Below are 19,585 nucleotides of genomic sequence, written 5' to 3' on the forward strand. Positions count from 1 at the left end.
CCCCGGCGATCTGAGGCTAAATTAGGGAGAATCACTGGGTTGCTTTCTGGGATCCTGCCTGCTCTTTGATTATCCTCAATCCAGGAAGCCCCAGGTAGTTAACTCCTGGCTTGGCAACAAGGGAAGCGCCCACTGTGTCACCTGTCATTATTCTGCTCCTGCCTTAGGCCCAGGCACTTGTGAACCTTTAACCATGGGTTGCCAAACACCAAAACCATCCATCTCCCTCCAAAGCCTGTTCTCCCAGCCACTTAAGCTTGAAACATGGGAGGCATCTTGCATTGCTTGCTCTTTTCCCTTGTGTCTCAAAATTCAAACCTACCGTATTTCTTGCAAGCAGAATTCCTTCCAGCATTCTCGGTGCTCATACCCTGAACGGAGCCTAAGCCTGGCCTATTGTAGTAGCTTCCTAAAAGTCTCTTTCATTCAGGTGGCTGGAAAATTAATTTTCCCAAAGCCTGCTTTTGAGCAAGACAGTTTGCTGCTTAAACTTGGGACCAACACAGCACCACTGTCTCCATGGCCTTGGCCTATGGGGTGAAATACTAATTCCTAGGGCAGCCACTCAAGGCCTTCCGTGATGTGGTTGCGTCATGCTTTGTGTCCCTGTGAAACTCACAACACTAGAAATCCAGGGATTCTCTCCAACAGCTGTTACTGCCAAACTCTAATCCCTGTGTTCTCCAACACCTCATACCTCCCAAACCCTTCCACGGCGCTGTTGGGAAATTCCCACAAGCATCACCATATACTCATAGCATCGGTGTCTTTCGTTTTTAACTGAAACACAGTTCTAGGAGCCATCTCAAGTGTGGCTGCTCGTTTTTTCACACCTGGAGTCCCTCAGAGCCAGGAAGTAAGGCTGATGCCTTCCTGGTTCCCCATTGCTCCTTCCAAATCCTACAGAACCCTCAGCTCTCCTTAAATTGATGCCACTGGGCATGGCACCCTCTGCCCTGCCAGTTCCGGTCACTCTTCCACATCACTGCTCCTGGTTCAGTGAAGACTTTGGTTCCTGGCTCACAGTGTTCCTGTCCGCCCTTGCCTGTCTTTCATTCTGGGCATCTTCAGCATTTAGGTGGATGCTCCATCTGTCTGTCCCTCAGTAACTCCCACCCAAAAGGGAGACCCGAGCACTTGTCATCACCAGCATCTACGCCATCTCCAAACTCTGAAGTCAAGGCGTCCCCTCTGCCCAGCACCTCCTCAACTTGCAATTGGCATGCTGAAGAAACCCATTTCTGCAACGCTTCTTCCTCATGATTATCTCAGAAATGCCAGCCCCACCATCTTCTACAATCACCATCCCCTCGCAGCCCCACAGACTGCTGTGTCTTCCCTTGCTTCTTGGCAAAGTGACAGCCCATGGAGCTCAGCCTTCACTTCCTGCCCTGCCACATTCTCCCCACAGATGCTGGTGAGCTTCGTCTCTCTGAGTTCCCTGTGCCTTCCACCAGGTAGTCAAACTCTGCTGGAGAATAATCGCACAATCAGGCAGCACGTCTCCTTCACGTTCGTAAAAATAAGCCTTAAATTCCTCCTCACCCCGCCCTAAAACTCACTACATCTTCCTAGGCAGTGTGCCGCCCCAGTCTCCGAGATGCTTCCATACTTCCACTGATGCCGCCCCTCCCCACCCCACCCTTTCAGTCACCATCCTCTCAGCTGCCAGCTTTATCTCATGTTTCTAAGAAAAGTGAAGCCAAAAGCATGAGCTCCCTTATCCCTTCCCCGCCAAATCTACACACCCCTGCACAGGCACCTTTCCCTCTGGCTACAAAGGAGCAAGTCAGTATCCCTGCCTAGCAAAGGCCAGTCCTCCAGAATAATGCCCCTCACACATATCCAGGTCCTAATTCCTGAAACATCTGATTGTTTATACGGAAGAAGACACTGCAGGTGTGATTAAATTAAGGGTCAGGAGCTGGAGAGATTCTCCTGGATTATCTCGGTGGACCCTAAATGTGATCACAAGTGTCCTCTTAACAGAGAGGCAGAAGGAAATTTGACTACACAGCAGGAGGCAATGTAACAAAAGCAGAAAGAGATCTGAAGATGTTACGCGTTACGCTGCTGGCTTGGAAGACGAAGGGGCCAAAAGCCAGGAAAAGCAGCTCTAGATGCTGGAAAAAGCAAGGAAATAGACTCCCCCTCAGAGCCTTTGGAGGGACCTGCAGCTCTGTGAACAATTTATAGTCCAGTGCAACTGATTTTGGACTTCTGACCTCCAAAACTGTAAGAGAATAAACGTATGTGGTTTTATGCCACCCAGCGTGTGGTGTTACAGCCACCCTAGGAATAGGAATATGCCCTCCCTGCTGCATGCTCAAGGGCTTTATTCAACTCCTCTTTCTCTCCTGCACAAGTAACTCATCACTTCTTCCTACCGGACCATTTTCATCAGTGTATAAGCAAGCTTTAGTGTCTCCCAACTTAAACATTTTTAAATTTTTTACTCCCTGGTCCTCATGTACCCCCAGTTACTATCCCAGTTCCTTAATTTTCCTTCACAGCAAAACTTCTTTCAAGAATTGGAAGGCTGGGCAAAGTGGCTCATGCCTGTAATCCCAGCACTTTGGGAGGCCAAGGTGGGAGGATTGCTTTAGGTGAGGAGTTTGAGACCAGCTGAGCAATATATTAATAACAAGACCCTGTCTCTACCAATTTTTTTTTTTTAATTAGCAGGGCTCAGTTTCACATGCCTGTAGTGAAGCTACTCAGGAGGCTGAAGCAGAAGGATCGTTTGAGCCCAAGTGTTAGAGGCTGCAGTGAGTTATGATCACTCCAGCCTGGGCAACAGTGTGACCCCATCTCAAAAAAAAAAAAAAAAGAATTATCCATACTCCACTTTCGTTCATTCTTCAGCTCATGCCACTCTGACTCCCAAACCTGCCACACACACCAAGTCTTCTCAGAGTTACTGAGGATGTCCACATTGATAAGTCAAATGAAAGCTACAGCCTTCAAGGAGCTGCACCCCCTTCTGACAGCAGCCCTAGATGTGCGTGGCAAAGCCTCTCTTTGGAAGCTGTCCTCATCCCGGGGAGCACATGAGAACTGACATGGGAGGAACGGCTACTGAATGGGAAAATACAGCTTTTGTTTTCCACCTCCAGAGGATAACACAAGACCCAAATGTGGTGTAACGTTGTCAAGACAACCCCAGGACATTCAGAAACTGAAATGCTACCATTTGAACCACTTTAACAGGTGCATCCTGAGTTATTATTGGGCTAAAAGTGCTGCTTTTCGGCAGGTTCTGAAAGCGTTTACATTCTGTTGTTCTAATTTGGTCGGAACACCCTGGTAGGTGCCTCTAAAGAAGAAAAACTGTGCTTTTCTCAATGAGCTCATATGACCATTCAAATGTGATTGTTGAGAAGCAGGGAAAAAGCCAGAGGATTGCTCTCATCAGAGAAAATCTAAAAAAAAAGACCAAAGTGAGTTTCCAGGCTGGAGTCACCCAGGGCGTAGAGCTATTTTCAGTACATTGAAATGGTTAATGGAAAGTTCATATTTACTCACTACTCGAAGCTCCTTGGGCAACACAGCCTACTAAACGATAAGCACAAAAAAACTCATTGTATTATAACATAACAGATTCAGGTGTTTGGCAGATAAAAGCTTTCAAATTCCACATGGGATCTGTGGGGGCTCAGAGGTTGAGGGGATGGAGAATAAAGAGAGTTTCTTGTTGACTAGATCATGACCACTAACCTGAATGATCTGTGCTGTTTCTCAAAGCGCACAGAACACTCGCTCCAGCTCCCACGAGCTCATTCAGTCTGTGCAAGTGCTGGCTCTTCTCCTTCACACCCAGTCATTCTCCCAGCTCTTTCTCTGCTGGATGCTATTACAGGAGTTCTTGCTCCCAGAGTTCCCAGGTGCAGGGCCAATAGGCTGATCCAGAAGCTGGCGCTCACCAGCACCTGGGTTTAATAACAGGTGAGAAGACTTCTCCTTGAGGATGCACGTTGCTCACTCAGCCATTCTACTCCTCTCTCAGCTGTGCTGGCCTGCAGTGACGGCCTTGGCCATGGATCTGCGGCATTCCACACGGGCATGGGAACATACCTCTCATAGAACTTAGGGGCCAGCTCTTCATAGCTGCCTGAATTCCAGAACACTCTTCTAAGACCAGAATCCAGGAAAATGTTTACCCTACCTGGGGGTTCTCAATTCTGGCTGCATATTGTAATCACTTAGGTCTTGAAAGCAATACTGATGGCTCTGTCTTACTTCCTAAAGCTGAGAAGCACTGGGATTAAAGGAGGCACAGCCAGGATCTCAGTCCCTGGTGCTCCTGGGGAGGACTGAAGCAGGGCTCTGAGAACACAAATGTGGAGCAGACCACCAAAGGAATGCTGATGTTGGCTGGAAGTTAATAGGTGTTTTCTTTTTCTCTTTTTTTTTTTTTTGAGACGGAGTTTCATTCTTGTCACCCAGGCTGGAGTGCAGTGGCGCAATCTTGGCTCACTGCAACCTCCGCTTCCCAGGTTCAAGTGATTCTCCTGCCTCAGCCTCCTGAGTAGCTGGGATTACAGGCTCCTGCCACCACGCCCAGCTAATTTTTGTATTTTGAGTAGAGATGGGGTTTCACTGTGTTGACCAGACTGGTCTCAAACTCCTGACCTCGTGATCCACCTGCCTCGGCAGCCTTCCGAAGTGCTGGAATTACAGGTGTGAGCCACTGCGCCCGGCCTAATAGGTGTTTTCTTAAGAGAAGAGCTCTGACTGAGACATGTTTGAGGAACACTTGGTTTAAATGGAGACAGAGAAGGCAGGAACAATGCCCAAATTAGAACACAATGCTGCTCAAATTAGATCACAATACTGCTACCACTGCTACCACTTTGACATGCAAATTCCCTCTGTCCCACCTCTGGTACAGGACACTGTATGTGACCACGGGAACCTCTGCAATCGCTCCCCTGCATGATGGAGCTTGCATGACAACTCCTACTCCTTCGCAAAACTAGCTTCCAATGGAAGCCTCACTACAGTAGGGCTTAGTGGTCTGTGCTCTATCCTAGCTTGCAGGGGTTAGGTAAGAGGCTCCCCAAATGTAGGAAAAGTGTCCAGTGAAACTGGGCAGCCTGAAAGAATGTCAACTGTTGATACACTGAGTACCTTTTTTTTTTGAGACAGAGTTTCACTCTATTGCCTAGGCTGGAGTGCAGTGGCACAATCTCGACTCACTGCGACTTCTGTCTCCTGGATTCAAGTGATTCTCGTGCTTCAGGCATTGGAGTAGCTGGGATTACAGGCGTGCGCTGCCACACCAAGCTAATTTTTATATTTTTAGTAGAGACAGGATTTCACCATTTTGGCCAGGCTGGTCTCGAACTCTTGGCCTCAAATGATCTGCCCACCTCGGCCTCCCAAAGTGCTGGGATTACAGGCGTGAGCCACCATGCCCAGTCAATACACCGTGTCTTGAAGACTGCTTAAGAACCGGCTGGCTGAAGTGCTGATGGAGGTAGAAAGAAAGAGATCCAAGTTTATATCCTAAATGATTTCTCAGAGATTTTTTTTTTTTTTTTTTTTTTTGAGACGGAGTTTCGCTCTTGTTACCCAGACTGGAGTGCAATGGCGTGATCTCGGCTCACCGCAACCGCCGCCTCCTGGGTTCAAGCAATTCTCCTGCCTCAGCCTCCTGAGTAGCTGGGATTACAGGCACGCACCACTGTGCCCAGCTAATTTTCTGTATTTTTAGTAGAGACGGGGTTTCACCATGTTGACCAGGATGGTCTCGATCTCTTGACCTCGTGATCCACCCGCCTCGGCCTCCCAAAGTGCTGGGATTACAGGCCTCAGAGATTTTTATTTGTGATGGCACCCTCTGAATCCCTGAAAGTATCCTATGCAGTGTTTCCCAACTTACTTGATCGTGGACTCCTTTTTATTTGTGGTATTTCTTGTGTTGTTAATCCTCTGTAAAACACTCTGTGAAGTGCTATATATAGAAGCTTGGGTCGTATTTCACATGGAAGGATCAATGGTTTCCTTCGCTTATTAGAGCTGCATCATCTCCTCTTCCATTGCGTGCATTTAATTTCAAGAGAATTCACTCGACAAATATGTATTAGATCTAGTCTGTGCCAGCCACCTTTCTAGGTGCTGAGGATGAGCAATAACTGAAATAGACAAAAACCCTGGCCCTAATGGAACTTCCACTGTAGATGGGGAAACAGCCAATACATAAGATAGAGAAGATAAATACTATGGTAGCCAGTGGTAGATGCCCAGGAGAAAACATAAGGCAAGGAAGGGGGTATGAAGTGTTAAGGTTCAGATGGGATGTCAGGGTTTGGATAGACTTACTGGGGACATGGCTTTCAAGTAAAGATGTGAGGGAGTAACGCATATGAATATCTGGTTCCAGCCAAGGGATCAGCAACTGCAAAGGACTTACGGCGAATGAATAAGGAGGCAGTTCATCTGGGAGGCTGAGGTGGGTAGATCATGAGGTCAGGAGATTGACACCATCCTGGCCAACATAGTGAAACCCTGTCTCTACTATAAATACAAAAATTAGTTGGGTGTGGTGGCACACGCCTGTGAGCTGAGGCAGGAGAATCGCTTGAACCTGGGAGGTGGAGATTGCGGTAAGCCCAGATCACACCACTGCACTCCAGCCTGGCGACACAGCGAGACTCAGTTTCAAAAAAAAAAGAAGGCAGTTCAGAGTGAGAACACTGGCTTTTCCGAATGAGAAGGGAAGTCATCAGAGGGTTTTCAGCTGAAACACAACAGCATCTGGCTTCCAATTATTTCTACAGCACGGCTCTGAGAGCCGTAGTGAGGAATGCGAAGCGGGTAAAGGTAGAAGCGAGGTGGCCAGGCAGGGAGCAGTTACAACCATCCCAGCACAAGATGCTGGTGACTCACGCCAGGGTGGAGGTGGGGGGTGATGAAAAGTAGGTTCCGAGCCTCTTTTGATGTATGTGCCAACAGGATTTGCTGACTGAGCAGATGTGGGATGAGGGTTGTGAGAGAAAGAGAGGAGTTGAGGATGACACTGAGGCATTTAGCCAGAGCGGCTAGGAGCACTGAGTTGTTATAATCTGAGATGGGAAGCAGGTTTTGGGAAAGAGTTGCTCAATGTTGAACATATTACATTGGGGAAGTCTGCAGATACACAGAGTGGGCAGATGGCTATTCAAGTCCAGGGGCAGAGATGCGGGCCAGATGTAAATTTGAGAGTCATCAGCATGTAGAAGGTATTTAATGTTCTGGGACAGGAGGAGATCCCTGTGGGAGTGAGGGCAGAGGAGGGAAGAGGTTTAAGGGCTGAGTCCTAGGGCATCTCGCTGTTTTGAAGACCAGGATATTAGGAGGAATGGGAAAAAGAGAGTGGCATGGAGCCATCAGGAAGGCAGGGAGAAAACCTGATGACTGTCTATAGGCCCAGTGTAGAAATGTTTCGAAAGAGGGAAGGAAAAGCTGTTTTGAATCTGCTGCTACATCTTGGTTTGCCCCAGACAATTCCAGTTTACACCTAGACATGGTTGAGTCATTACTCCCAGCCATTCCCCCTCCCACTTGTCCCAGTTTGGATAGTACATTGACAGGGCATCCTGCTGACAGTTCAGGTGTCACGAGCTCTGCACACTCACCTATGGATTTGGAGACCTTGGTAATAGCAGTTTTGGTGGACAGATGGTAGGAAAAATCCACCTGGGGTGGCTTCGAGAGGGGGATGAAAGGCATTAGAAACAATGGACATAAACAATTCTTTTGAGAACGTCTCTCATAAAGCAAAGCAAAAGAATGCAATAGTAACTAAAGGAGAGAGAAGGGCCCTGAGAGTTTTTTTTTTTTGTTAACATGAAAGAAAAACCAAGGCATTTGATTGTTTGATGATCCGGAAAAGAAGGAAACATTGGATATCACAGGAGACAGAAGGGAGAATTTCTGGAGTAGTCCCCTGAGGGAGTGCAGGAGGATGTCACCGGTGAGTAGGAGCAGAGGTTGGCTTTCCAAGGAGCCCCAGTGGTTGCCTGTGATAACAGGAGGTCAGGCACAGTGAGTGGGCTCAGATCCAGAGAGGCGGGTCCAGGTGGCTGATGGTGGGAGCTGGCCCTGTCCTTCTCCAGTGGCTTCTGCTCTCCACTGTATTAGAAAGCAGTAATCATGAGCTGACACTGAAGACAGGGGAGGTACTAGGGGTTTGGGGAGGGCAGTGAAGGTCTGAAATAGAGGTCAAGGTGAGAATAGGAGAGAGAAAGAATCAGACAGTTTGGTATTAATGCCTGGTGGCCTTGAGGCCCCACTTGATGTCAATGTGACATACCTGGATTTTCTCCAGGTACGTTCTGCTGTGTGGTTCGGTCACACAATGAACAGTCAGCTGGGTTTAGTCAGGCTTAGCTAAGTGAGGAAAGAAAGGCAGAGGGGGACAACAGAGCAAGAGTGTATGTGGGAGACATGAGAATACTTGACTATGGAATTAAGCAGGGGAAGTTAAGAAAACATTTCTCTTAAGAGTTGTAATACTCAGCCATGTATATACACAGTACACACGTTTGTTATTGCTTAGACGTGTTGGTAATTTCCAGCGGGTCACATGACAGTTCATTTATTGAGAAGTCCTATTCCATGCCTTCCTCTCTATGTCTACTATGACCACGTAGCTCAGGCCTTCGCCACCTCCTTCATGGACTCTCTCCACAGTGTCTTGGCCATGCCTCCTGATTCCACGTGCTCCCATCCAAACAACGTGCAATTGTTTGGCAAGGATCATCTTGAGACAACAGTCTTATCATCTCACTGCTCGGTCCCAAAATAAAGAATAGCTCTGTATTTCCAGTTACATCATATCACAAGTCCTCTGCCTGGCTTCTGTAGCTCCCTCTACTTTTGCAAACTTGTCTCTTATATTGCATAACTCTGCTCCAGACAGGCTGGCTTTCCTATTGTCCCTGCCAGATGTTGTGTCATTTCCAACTCTCTTCCTTTGCTCATGCTGTGCTTTCTGCTTGAAATGCTCTCCTCTCTGCTTTCAAAAGCCTATCCACTATATATGCCAGAAAGCAATAGTTATTGGAACAGGAAGAGGGGTAGGATTGGAGTGGGGCAAAAGTAAAGACACATAGAAACATGTGTGTGCGTGTGTGTGTGCGTATCAAGGGTCAACATATATATATGTTGACCCTTGAACAGTGTGGGAGTTAGGGGCACTGAACCCCCACACAGTTGAAAATCCAGGTATAACTTTTGACTCCCCAAAACATAACTACTAATAGCCTACTGTTGACCAGATGCCCTACAGCTAACATCGACAGTCAAATAATGCACATTATATGTGTTATATACTGTATTCTTCCATTAAAGTAAGCCAGAGAAAGAAAATATTATTAAGAAAATCATATGGAAGGGAAAATACATTTGCAGCACTGTGCTGTATTTATCAATACTGTAAGTTTATGACATCTGTTTACAAGCTGCTTCATCTGTCTGAAATGGCAGAACCATAGCTGCAGACCTCAGTGCATATCAAACAATTCAACTTTTTTCTTGTAATGTCATGACTTTTCTCCGCTTCCTAGGAACGCTTCCAGCATCCCTAGTGGTGCTTTGTGTGGGTCCCCTGGTATTATTAAAGGTTTATGGTATTGCAGCAAACACAATGATAAATACATGAAAATCACAAGATGACTTTTTACTGTGATATGTAATTTACTGGGGAGAGGAACTGCTTGAAGGGAGATGATGAGCATCACACAGCATTTGAAGCTGATACAACACTTGAGCTCACTACAATAGCTATAGGAGGTGGCTGCAAAGTTGTTATAGTAGTACAGTATGTGCTACAGTTAATTTAATGCAGTTATGATTTAACACTCCATCTTAATGTTTGCTTACATGTCTCTTGACTGAGAATGGTGCATCTATGGTCTGTAAGTGTTTACATGCATGAGTTTTGATACATTTTAACTTTTTATAACAGCTTTGTAAATATTTTATGGTAGTCAATGATAAAATAGACTAGTATCTACATATATTTTATGTATTTCTGACATACTTAGTTTTTTCTTCATTGCTAAGTATTCCTAGGTTATGTGCATATACTAATATTTGCATTTGAATTTTTGCAATAAGCTTGCCATCAGACCACTTCTGTAATTTTGTCGTTGAAAAGAGTTTAAGTGTCATTTTTAAAGGACTCTTCCTAGTTGCTATTTGGCACTAGGTATTTCAAATTTAGAGAAGTATACCTTTTGACCTAGCAATAGGTCCAGGACCTTGTTCTTGGGAGATAACCTCACAATTTCATTACAGCATTGTTTATAGTAGCAAACCACGGGAAGCAAACTGCTACCCCTCAGGAAAGCATTGAGTAAATGTAAAATGGCATATTTAGACCATGTGCAATGTGCAGTTTGACTGTCACTGGGAAGAAAAGCAGGGTCACTGATAAAGTCCCATTCCTAAGACCTAGGCAGACAGACTTGCCTAAGACTGAAGCTGAACCTGGACAAGAGAGAACCTCCCTTCCCTTTCTCCACCACCAAGCAAACACCAAGTAACGAGCAACAGCAATCTACTTCCGGGGAGAGGGCAAGAGCATGGAGAGAGGCCTCCTCGTCTTTGTCACAGACAAACAGGTAAGACTCAAAATCAAGGGCGAAGCAGGAGCTCTGAGAAAAAATTCCTGGAACCCCAGCCTCCATGCTAAGCACAAGGTAATGCTAGAAAAATTTGAAGCCAGGGATGTACCAAAGGTCACCATAGCAACAACAAAACTCAAACTCACCTTGATTCCTAAGTAGGTTTACTCAGGAGAATGTAATATCTCATAATATAGCATTACCAACACTAATGGCCTAGCACAGGAGGCATGCCCATTTGCAGAAATAAATGCAATTTACCATAGTATTGGTTATTCTATATCTGATGCCCAACATTCAATCAAAAATGAGAAGACACACATACAAAACAAGATAAAAACCACCAAAGTCAAGAGACAATGCAATCAACACAACCGGACTCAGGAAGAACCCAGATATTGAAGCTATCAGATGAGGAATTTAAAATAACTATAATCCATATGTTAGATGCTCTAGGGAGAAAGTGTCAGCATGCATTAAGAGATGAACATTTTAAGCAAAAAGATGGAAACTGTCGGCTGGGCAAAGTGGCTCATCCTTGTAATTCCAGCACTTTGGGAGGCCAAGGCGGGCAGATCATGAGGTCAAGAGATTGAGACCATACTGGCCAACACGGTGAAACCCCAACTCTACTAAAAATACAAAAATTAGCCAGGTGTGGTGGTGGGCACCTGTAGTCCCAGCTACTCAGGAGACTGAGGCAGGAAAATAGCTTGAACCTGGAAGATGGAGGTTGCAATGGGCCGAGATCGTGCCACTGTACTCCAGCCTGGCAACAGAGCAAGACACTATCTCGAAAAAAAAAAGAAAAAGAAAAAGAAAAAGAAAAAAAAAAGATGGAAATACTAGGGGATTTAAAAAAAAAACATTAAAAACATTTGTTTTAAAAAAGAAACTACTGGGGAAGAAAACCATTGTGACTTAGATGACTCTTCAGTAGACTTGAGAAATCAAAGAAAACAATCAATAAACTTGAAGATAGAATATTAGAAATTACCCAGCCAAAACACAAAGAGTAAAAAAAAAAAAAAACCCATAGAACATTCAAGGAATTAATATCAAATGATCTAACAATGAGTGGGAACAATCCCAAAAGAGAGAGAATTGTTCAGAGAAATGTTTACAAGGCATTTTTCAAAATTAAAAAAATACATCAAACCACAGATCCAAGGAGCTCAGAGAATCCCAAGCATAAAAATAATAAATAAGAACAACAGCAACAACAGAATACGTACCGAGGCACATCGCATTCAACGGGCAGGTTTAGAAAATGTGTGCATAGTATGGTGTCATTTGTAAAAACTAATTGGTCTGTTTTTTGGAAAGATGGTCATCAGAACATTTACAATGATTCTTCGTGTATAACGATAGCTAAGGAGAGCTATCATTTTGTTTCTGCTTTGTACTTGCTATTTTCTTTAAATTAAAAATGAGTAATAAAACTATTTTCAGTGACAAAAATCTGCCTACTTTGAATAGGGAGAGTTTATCCCATTTACATTTGTTTTCATAAATAATGGGTTCTGACTCATTCTTCGTTTTTTATTTATTTCTTTATATTATATAAATTTTCTTTCTTTCAAATAGTTGGTTATATGGCTAATTTGTAATTTGGCATCATTCACCTTTAAAAGCTTCAAGAACATCATTGAATATATGCGCCTACCATGTACAAGAATAAAACATCCCAAGATTAAGAACTTGGTTGAATATCTTTGAACTAGACGACACAAGAGGCTCATTTTACCTCCTGTCACTTACCCCTTCTTCCTCTCTGTTTATGTTAGATTTTGGACAACACTTATTTTCAAGTTACTATTTTATGTTATTGTGAAGCAGGTTCACTGTGTACTGATTGCCACCTCGCCTGAGTCCAGTGAGACAGGCCACGCTCACATGCAACAAGTTATATGAAGTGAGTTTATTACTTGCAGATAGGCAGCAAAAGGCAACATAAGCCTAGGCTCCCTTATGAGCTGGTCCCCCAAGACTCGGGAAAGCTGCCTGGAGTAGATGGAGTCTTGAAGGTACATGCTGTACTTGCACCACAGCTGAGGGACCCTGAAGGGCAGCCCTCCCAAGATTATGTACCTCAGGGGCAATGTGTCACGCCAGGCTAAAGCTGTGAAAGACATCCTGCTTGCCTAGAAGACAGGAAAACAGCCTGGGCTGTCCTGGGCAGTTCCTCCATAACTCAAGGTGTTACAGTCTCTGGGAGGAAAAGGAACAAGGACCAGGCTGCTTCAGGCTGTTCCCTCCATCTCAGAATACTGCATTCCCAGCACATTCTACAGTTATTCTTGAGAACTATAAGCAAAAAGGGTAGAAGACTGGGTTATTCCAAGGCCACCAGAAGAACCGCCCTGCAATTATATAAATCTATATGTAGACCTTCAATACGCATTTATTAATATTTGACTCTATGGTTCCTTAAGTTAAATGTTCACTACAATCCTCAACTATGACTTCAATGTTTTGAGGGTTTTACAGTTTGATTAATTACTTGGTTTACTACAGCAGTCCTTCTCAAACCTTAATATGCATGTATATCACATGGAGATCTTGATAAATTGCAGGTTCTGATTCATTGGTCTGGGTTGAAGCCTGAGTTTCTGTGTGTTTTTTTGTTTTTGTGTTTTTGAGACAGAGTCTTGTTCTTGTTGCCCAGGCTGGAGTGCAGGGGCGCGATCTCAGCTCACTGCAACCTCTGCCTCCCGAGTTCAAGGAATTCTCCTGCCTCAGCCTCCCAAGTAGCTGAGATTACAGGCACAACACCATGCTCAGCTAATTGGAGTTTCTGATTTTTTAACAAGCTCCCAGATGATGAGATGCTGCTGGGCTGTGGCCCATAGTTTGAGCAGCAAGAGGCTACTTCTCTGTGTGCTCTTCCCTCCATGAAGAATACTTGGATTATTTATTCATGAGTCCTTGAACCTTTGAAAAGGTTTCTCTGTTCTGGACAGATGAAAACTAGCTTGGCTATGTAAGGAATTTCGGGTGGCAAAGTTTCTCCCTCAAAATTCTACAAATGGTGATTGCTTCACTGATTTTAGCATCTATATTAAAATTTTGAGACCAATCTGTATTTCCCTGTCCAATCTTTCTCTCCCTTTCCCTTTTATTTTATTATCTTTTTGGTGTATGACCTTTTTTGAGGATGTTCTTTATCTATACATACATTTCAGAATTTTCACTGGGGTATGTTAGTGTGTGAATCTCTTCATTTTGCCAGTACCCAGTGAGCTATTTTAATGGAAAGATTTAGGTATCTAGGACTTTTTAATGTGTCTTTAAATATTAATTTTTATTTTATTTGTTCTGGTGTTTTCTTCATAAATACCAATTACCGCATGTTTTATCTCCATCAGATGGCCATGAAATCCTCCATATTATTTTCTCCTTTTTTTGGCATTAGTCTTCTGCATTATGGCATATTTTTTTCTGGGCTCTGTTCTGTATGACTGAAATAGTTCTTGGCAGGGTTGATTGTGCTCTACTGCCTCTGATGCATTTTGAAACTTTGATGTTATCGGTACAGCTCTAAAACACTTCTGGAGTGCCCCCTTCCTTCCCTTTATGGCTCTGCTTCCGTCTCAGCTGAATCTTCTGTTATCATGTCCTCTCACGGTTCATCTTACTTTCGGGAGACCATATTTTTTGAATGCCATTGAAAGTAAAAAGCAGATGCTGTCTGAAATTTCCTTTTTGCCAACAATAGTTTTCAAAAATAGACTTCAAAAATATTCCAGGAGTCTGGAATCTCTGAATCTTACTGGTGGGATATCATGATAAAGAATCTTTTCCTAGACACCAGGTTAGTTTTGTTCTTTTTTTTTTTTTTTTTCAGTAGCTCTAGAGTGAGGCCCTAGAATGTGGTTTTTTTTTTTTTTTTTTTTGAAAGAAAGAAAGACAAAGAGAAAGGGGGAGAGAGAACAGGAGTCTTGCTCTATTGCCCAGGCTGGAATACAATCTAAAAATAGGTATTAAAAACCTCTTTTATGCTGATAATTGTGCTTAACAGCCAAGACAGGAAGAAATAAGGGAAGAAAATAACAAACAAACAGCCAACCAATATTTCATTTAAGTCTGTGAAATGCTGTGCAAATGCTGAAGAGTGATTTACTTCCAATTATGTGGTCACTTTCAAAATAGGTGTAATATGATACTGAGAAAAATGTATGTTCTGTGGACCTGGGGTGGAGAATTCTATAAATATTCACTAAGTTTACTTATTCCAGGTCTAAGTTCAAATCACAGATGTCCCTATTAATTTTCTATGTCGTTGATTCATTGAATATTAACAATGTGGTGTCAAGGTCTCCTGCTATTATTGTGTGGGAGCGCAGGTCTCTTTATAACTCATTAAGAACTTGTCTTATGTATCTGGGTGCTCCTATATTGGGTGCATATATATTTACAATCATTGACTCCTGTTGTTGCATTGATCCTTTTACCATTATGTAATGTCCTTCTTTGTTTCTTTTAGTCTTTGTTACTATTAAAGTCTATTTTGTCAGAGATGAAAGTTACAACTCCTGTTTTTTTTTCAAAGTAGATTTTTATTACAGTATAATTTTTTCTATTAATTCAATGCTTTAAATAAAACAACATAATACCATAAACTGACAATGACCTGGCAGCATGTAAATACTTAAGGCCGGAGAGGCATGTTTATTCTTGATAAATATAATAAAGGGCAATTTAAACTTTGGCATTAGTTTACATGAGTCAATTCAAGGTCAGTGACTGGAGAACTGTATTAAGAGAAACCAGAGGTCAAAAGACTCTTCAGGAAGGAGCCCTCTAACAATGTACATTTGAAGATCAGGGGGCTAAAAATCCACTCTGAATGAACACCATTAAGCAAAGGATGTTCAACATCCATCAACATCTGTTTCAAAAACAGCATGTTTCTAAAATGATACATCTCTTTACAAAGTAAACATTACAGTATTAATAACTACAGAGACACCATTGGGATGAGCTCCAGATCCACGGCTGACTTCCATGAAGCACCTGTGGGCCATGGCTTAAGGCATCCATCTTAATCCTGGGACTTTAAGAACATCTTCTTTGCTTTAATCGGTTGCATGTCTCCATTTTCATCTTCTTCATAATTGGCATGGTCTCTCTTTCTGGCAAACTTTTTCCCAATTGTCCCCACCAAGGTCTCATATCTTCTAGCCATCTCTTCATCTGACACATCGAGCTCCACTGTTTCATCTTCAACTTCTCCTGCTTTGTGCTTAGCAGTCATATGAAGCATCAATTTCTCAACCTCCAGATTAAATCCTCTGAATGACATTCTTCCATAGAGAAGATCTTCACACAATAAGAAACTCTGCTCTTCTATTATGAAACTCTCTTCCTCTTTAAGCTCTGGCAAATCCAAGTACCAGTGCTCTTCACTAATGATTTTATTTTCTTCCTCTTCCGGTGTTTCTTGGTTTCTGAGTCCAGTCCCCTTTGCATAAACTTCAGGTGGAGCAGATTCTTGGACAACTTTGTCTTGCGCTCGGCCGCCATGGTGGCTCCCGCCACCATGAGTTTCTAGGGAAACTCAATCTTGCTACTTCATAGATGGTGCCTTCTTACTGTGTCCTCACATAGTGAAAAGGGGAAACAGCTCTCTGGCCTCTATTATAAGGGCACTCATCCCACTCACAAGGACTCCACGCTCGTGATCTCACCACCTCCCAAAGGCTCACCTCCTAATACTAGCATGTGGTGATTAGGTTTCAACATATGAATTTGTCAGGGACACAAACATTCAGACCATAGCCCCAGGCGAGTCTCACAGCCCACTCTTTCCTCCGGAACTCTGCCCTCCACGCCTAGAGAGTCACAGGGAACAGAACTTTACCCATCACTTCCCAGGAAGCTATGTCATCCCTCGAGGAGGGACTTATTTCTGACATTGCAATGATTTTCTTCCTTAAATGTCTGTGTAAGTAGAGGCTTTTGCTAAATTGACATTTCGTAATTATTATAATTGTCTTCCTAACCCAAACATCTTTACCTGAGAGACCCACACATCTTTTTCAAATGAAAGCACGATTATCTTAGGTGTCGTATTACAGCAGTTTTGCTTTTCCCTTCCTTTTCTCTTAAACAATATGATCCTTCCAAATTGCACATTCTAAACCTGAAAATTTAGAATTTTTCTTCTTTTTGTACTGTACAGTATATGGACTGTAAATTGGACACTGGCTTCACAATTAAAGAATCTATTTGTAAATTTATTTGCTTTAAATTAAGAAGCTTGAGCAAACTTTAATACCTTCACTCTCCAGGGAAAGACTCCTCAGTCCCTACTGTATTTTATTTAACAAATGGCTGATTTAGAAATATTCTACCACTTTTTTTATTTTTATTTTTTGAGACGGAGTTTCGCTCTTTTTGCCCAGGCTGGAGTGCAGTGGCGCGATCTCAGCTCACAGCAACCTCCGCCTCCAAAGCAGCTGGGATTACAGGCATGTGCCCTCATGCCGGCTAATTTTTTATATTTTTAGTAGAGACAAGGTTTCTCCATGTTGGTCAGGCTGGTTTCAAACTCCCGACTTCAGGTGATCCGCCCACCTCAGCCTCCTAAAGTGCTGGGATTACAAGCATGAGCCACTGCGCCCAGCCTCTACCACTTATTATATGTGCACAAATTCAGAGTAAATTAACACCTGTCTCTGAAAAAAAGGCAACTTCTCAGTGCTTGATATTCAAATGTCTAAAGATGCATCAGTTTATTCCTTTTAACTTCCAAAAGATCCTGTATGAATCAATGTATCTATTTCACTTAATGCATATATCCAAACTTTCTTTGTCTGAGTCAAAATTTCTGGTACCAAAGACAATAAAATTAATGTCAAAGTTACTTATAAACAAAACCCCTCATAAAAAAATTTGAAAAGTATTTTTAAAAAAATTTAACGAGTACATTTTCTCTTCTTCTATCTTTGCTGTTTAGTAAAGTTATAACTCTATAGAAATAAAAATCGCTTTTAGAGAATTTTAGTCCATATTTCTTTTTTCTTTTTTTTTTTTTGAGATGGAGTCTCACTCTGTCTCCAGGCTGGAGTGCAGTGGTGCGATCTCAGCTCACTGCAACCTCCACCTCCTGAGTTCAAATGATTCTCCTGCCTCAGCCTCCTGAATAGCTGGGACTACAGGCATGTGCCACCACGCCCAGGTAATTTTTGTGTTTTTAGTAGAGACGGGGTTTCACCATGTTGACCAGGATGGTCTCCATCTCTTGACCTCGTGATCCACCCGCCTCAGCCTCCCAAAGTGCTGGGATTACAGCCGTGAGCCACCGCTCCCAGCCAGCCACTGCGAGCAGCTGTTAGTCCATACTTCATCCCCCGTGGCTGTGTCATTGTTGTTTTCTTTATCCTCTCTTTTTTTAATGTATTTGTTTTTATTTTTTTAATTCTTTTTTTTCAGACAGAGTCCACTCTGTCGCCCAAGCTGGAGTGCAGTGGCACAATCTCGGCTCACTGCAACCTCTACCTCCTGGGTTCAAGCGACTCTCCTGCCTCAGCCTCCCAAGTAGCTGGGATTACAGGCATGTGCCACCATGCTTGGCTAATTTTTATATTTTTAGTAGAGCTGGGGTTTCACTATGTTGGCCTGGCTGGTCTAGAACTCCTGACCTTAGGTCATCCTCCTGCCTCGACCTCCCAAAGTGCTAGGATTACAGGCGTGAGCCATCACAACGGCCTATCCTCTTTTTTTAATCCATACGTGTAAACATAAAAGGTTAAGACACTTTAACAATGGATTGCATTCGTGTAACAAAATCAACGTAAGATCCTAAGTCTTCAGACTTATTAATAATGGGAGAACTGTGAAGCCAAGAACCTTTCAGCCAACATAAAAAACTGAGTATTTACTCAGTTGTGCTTCGTCGCTCAGTGTTTAACTAAACACAGAAGAATCGACAGCCTCACACACGTAGGTCAGACATAATATAAAATACACCACATGCATTTAATGATGGACAAACCCCAGTGATGTAACCATAATTTTTCTGCTCAATTAAAAAAATCTCTTTGCATTTTTCATAAACATAAATGTGATTTTTGCTGCTCCAGCCAAACCCTGACACCCACAGACAGCGGCAACCACCCTTTTGTATCAAAGGAAGAGTTGTGGGGTTCTGAGGTGTGTTGTGTTGCTATGTTCAGCCAAGCAGCTGCAGGGGACCCCACCAGAAAGAGCTATGCATCGGCAGTGGTAGCCGCTCACATCTGTGTCACTGAGGCTGGAGGAGTCTGGAATTTCTGAGTTACAGGGCTGTCTCTGCCAAAGACTTGCTGGCAAAGTTTTTTGTCTGCAAAATAGACACAATAATAAGGACCTCATAAGGACTTTAAGAAGTGCCCTACACCCTGGAAACTTCTGTTGGCAGAAGTGAAGGGAGAAATTAACTCTTCCCCTAGGAAAAAAATGTTTCCATAGCAGTTCTAAACTTTGTCCCTTGTGTAAGACGATAAGCGGGTTTTAAATGCAAATAAGGCTAGTGATGGAATTTTACAGTGGAGCTCTAAAGTCAAACCCAAATGGTCTCATCCTTGAGATTCTTTTTTGTGTGTTTTGAGACAGAGTCTCACTCTGTCGCCCAGGCTGAAGTACAGTGGCTCAATCCTGGCTCACTGCTACCTCTGCCTCCTGGGTTCAAGAGATTCTTCTGCCTCAGCCTCCAGAGTCGCTGGGATTACAGGTGTGCACCACCACACCAGGCTAATTTTTGTATTGTTAGTAGAGACGGGGTTTCACCATGTTGGTCAGGCTGGTCTTGAACACCTGACCTCAAATGATCCGCCCACCTCGGCCTCTCAAATTGCTGGAATTACAGGCATGAGCCACTGTGCCCAGCCCGAGATTCTCAAGTGGTTCTTCCTAGTCACACCTCAGCAATCCTGTCTGGTGAGGCTGAAACTGTGCCTGAGCTTACCTGTGGGAGACATGGACTCTGA

The 19,585-nt window shown here is 43.4% G+C and overlaps 1 protein-coding gene and 1 pseudogene across 1 annotated transcript in view; both read right to left on the reverse strand.

Moving 5' to 3' along the window:
- BLOC1S5 (biogenesis of lysosomal organelles complex 1 subunit 5) overlaps positions 1-19,585 on the reverse strand; it is a 479,535-nt gene that overhangs the window by 324,948 nt on the left and 135,002 nt on the right. The gene's annotated exons all lie outside the window — the stretch shown is intronic.
- LOC105708706 (M-phase phosphoprotein 6-like) lies at positions 15,284-16,695 on the reverse strand (annotated as a pseudogene).

The sequence above is a fragment of the Aotus nancymaae genome, unplaced genomic scaffold (genome assembly GCF_030222135.1).
Source record: "Aotus nancymaae isolate 86718 unplaced genomic scaffold, 86718_ANA_hifiasm-v0.15.2.pri h1tg000051l, whole genome shotgun sequence".
NCBI lineage: Eukaryota > Metazoa > Chordata > Mammalia > Primates > Aotidae > Aotus > Aotus nancymaae.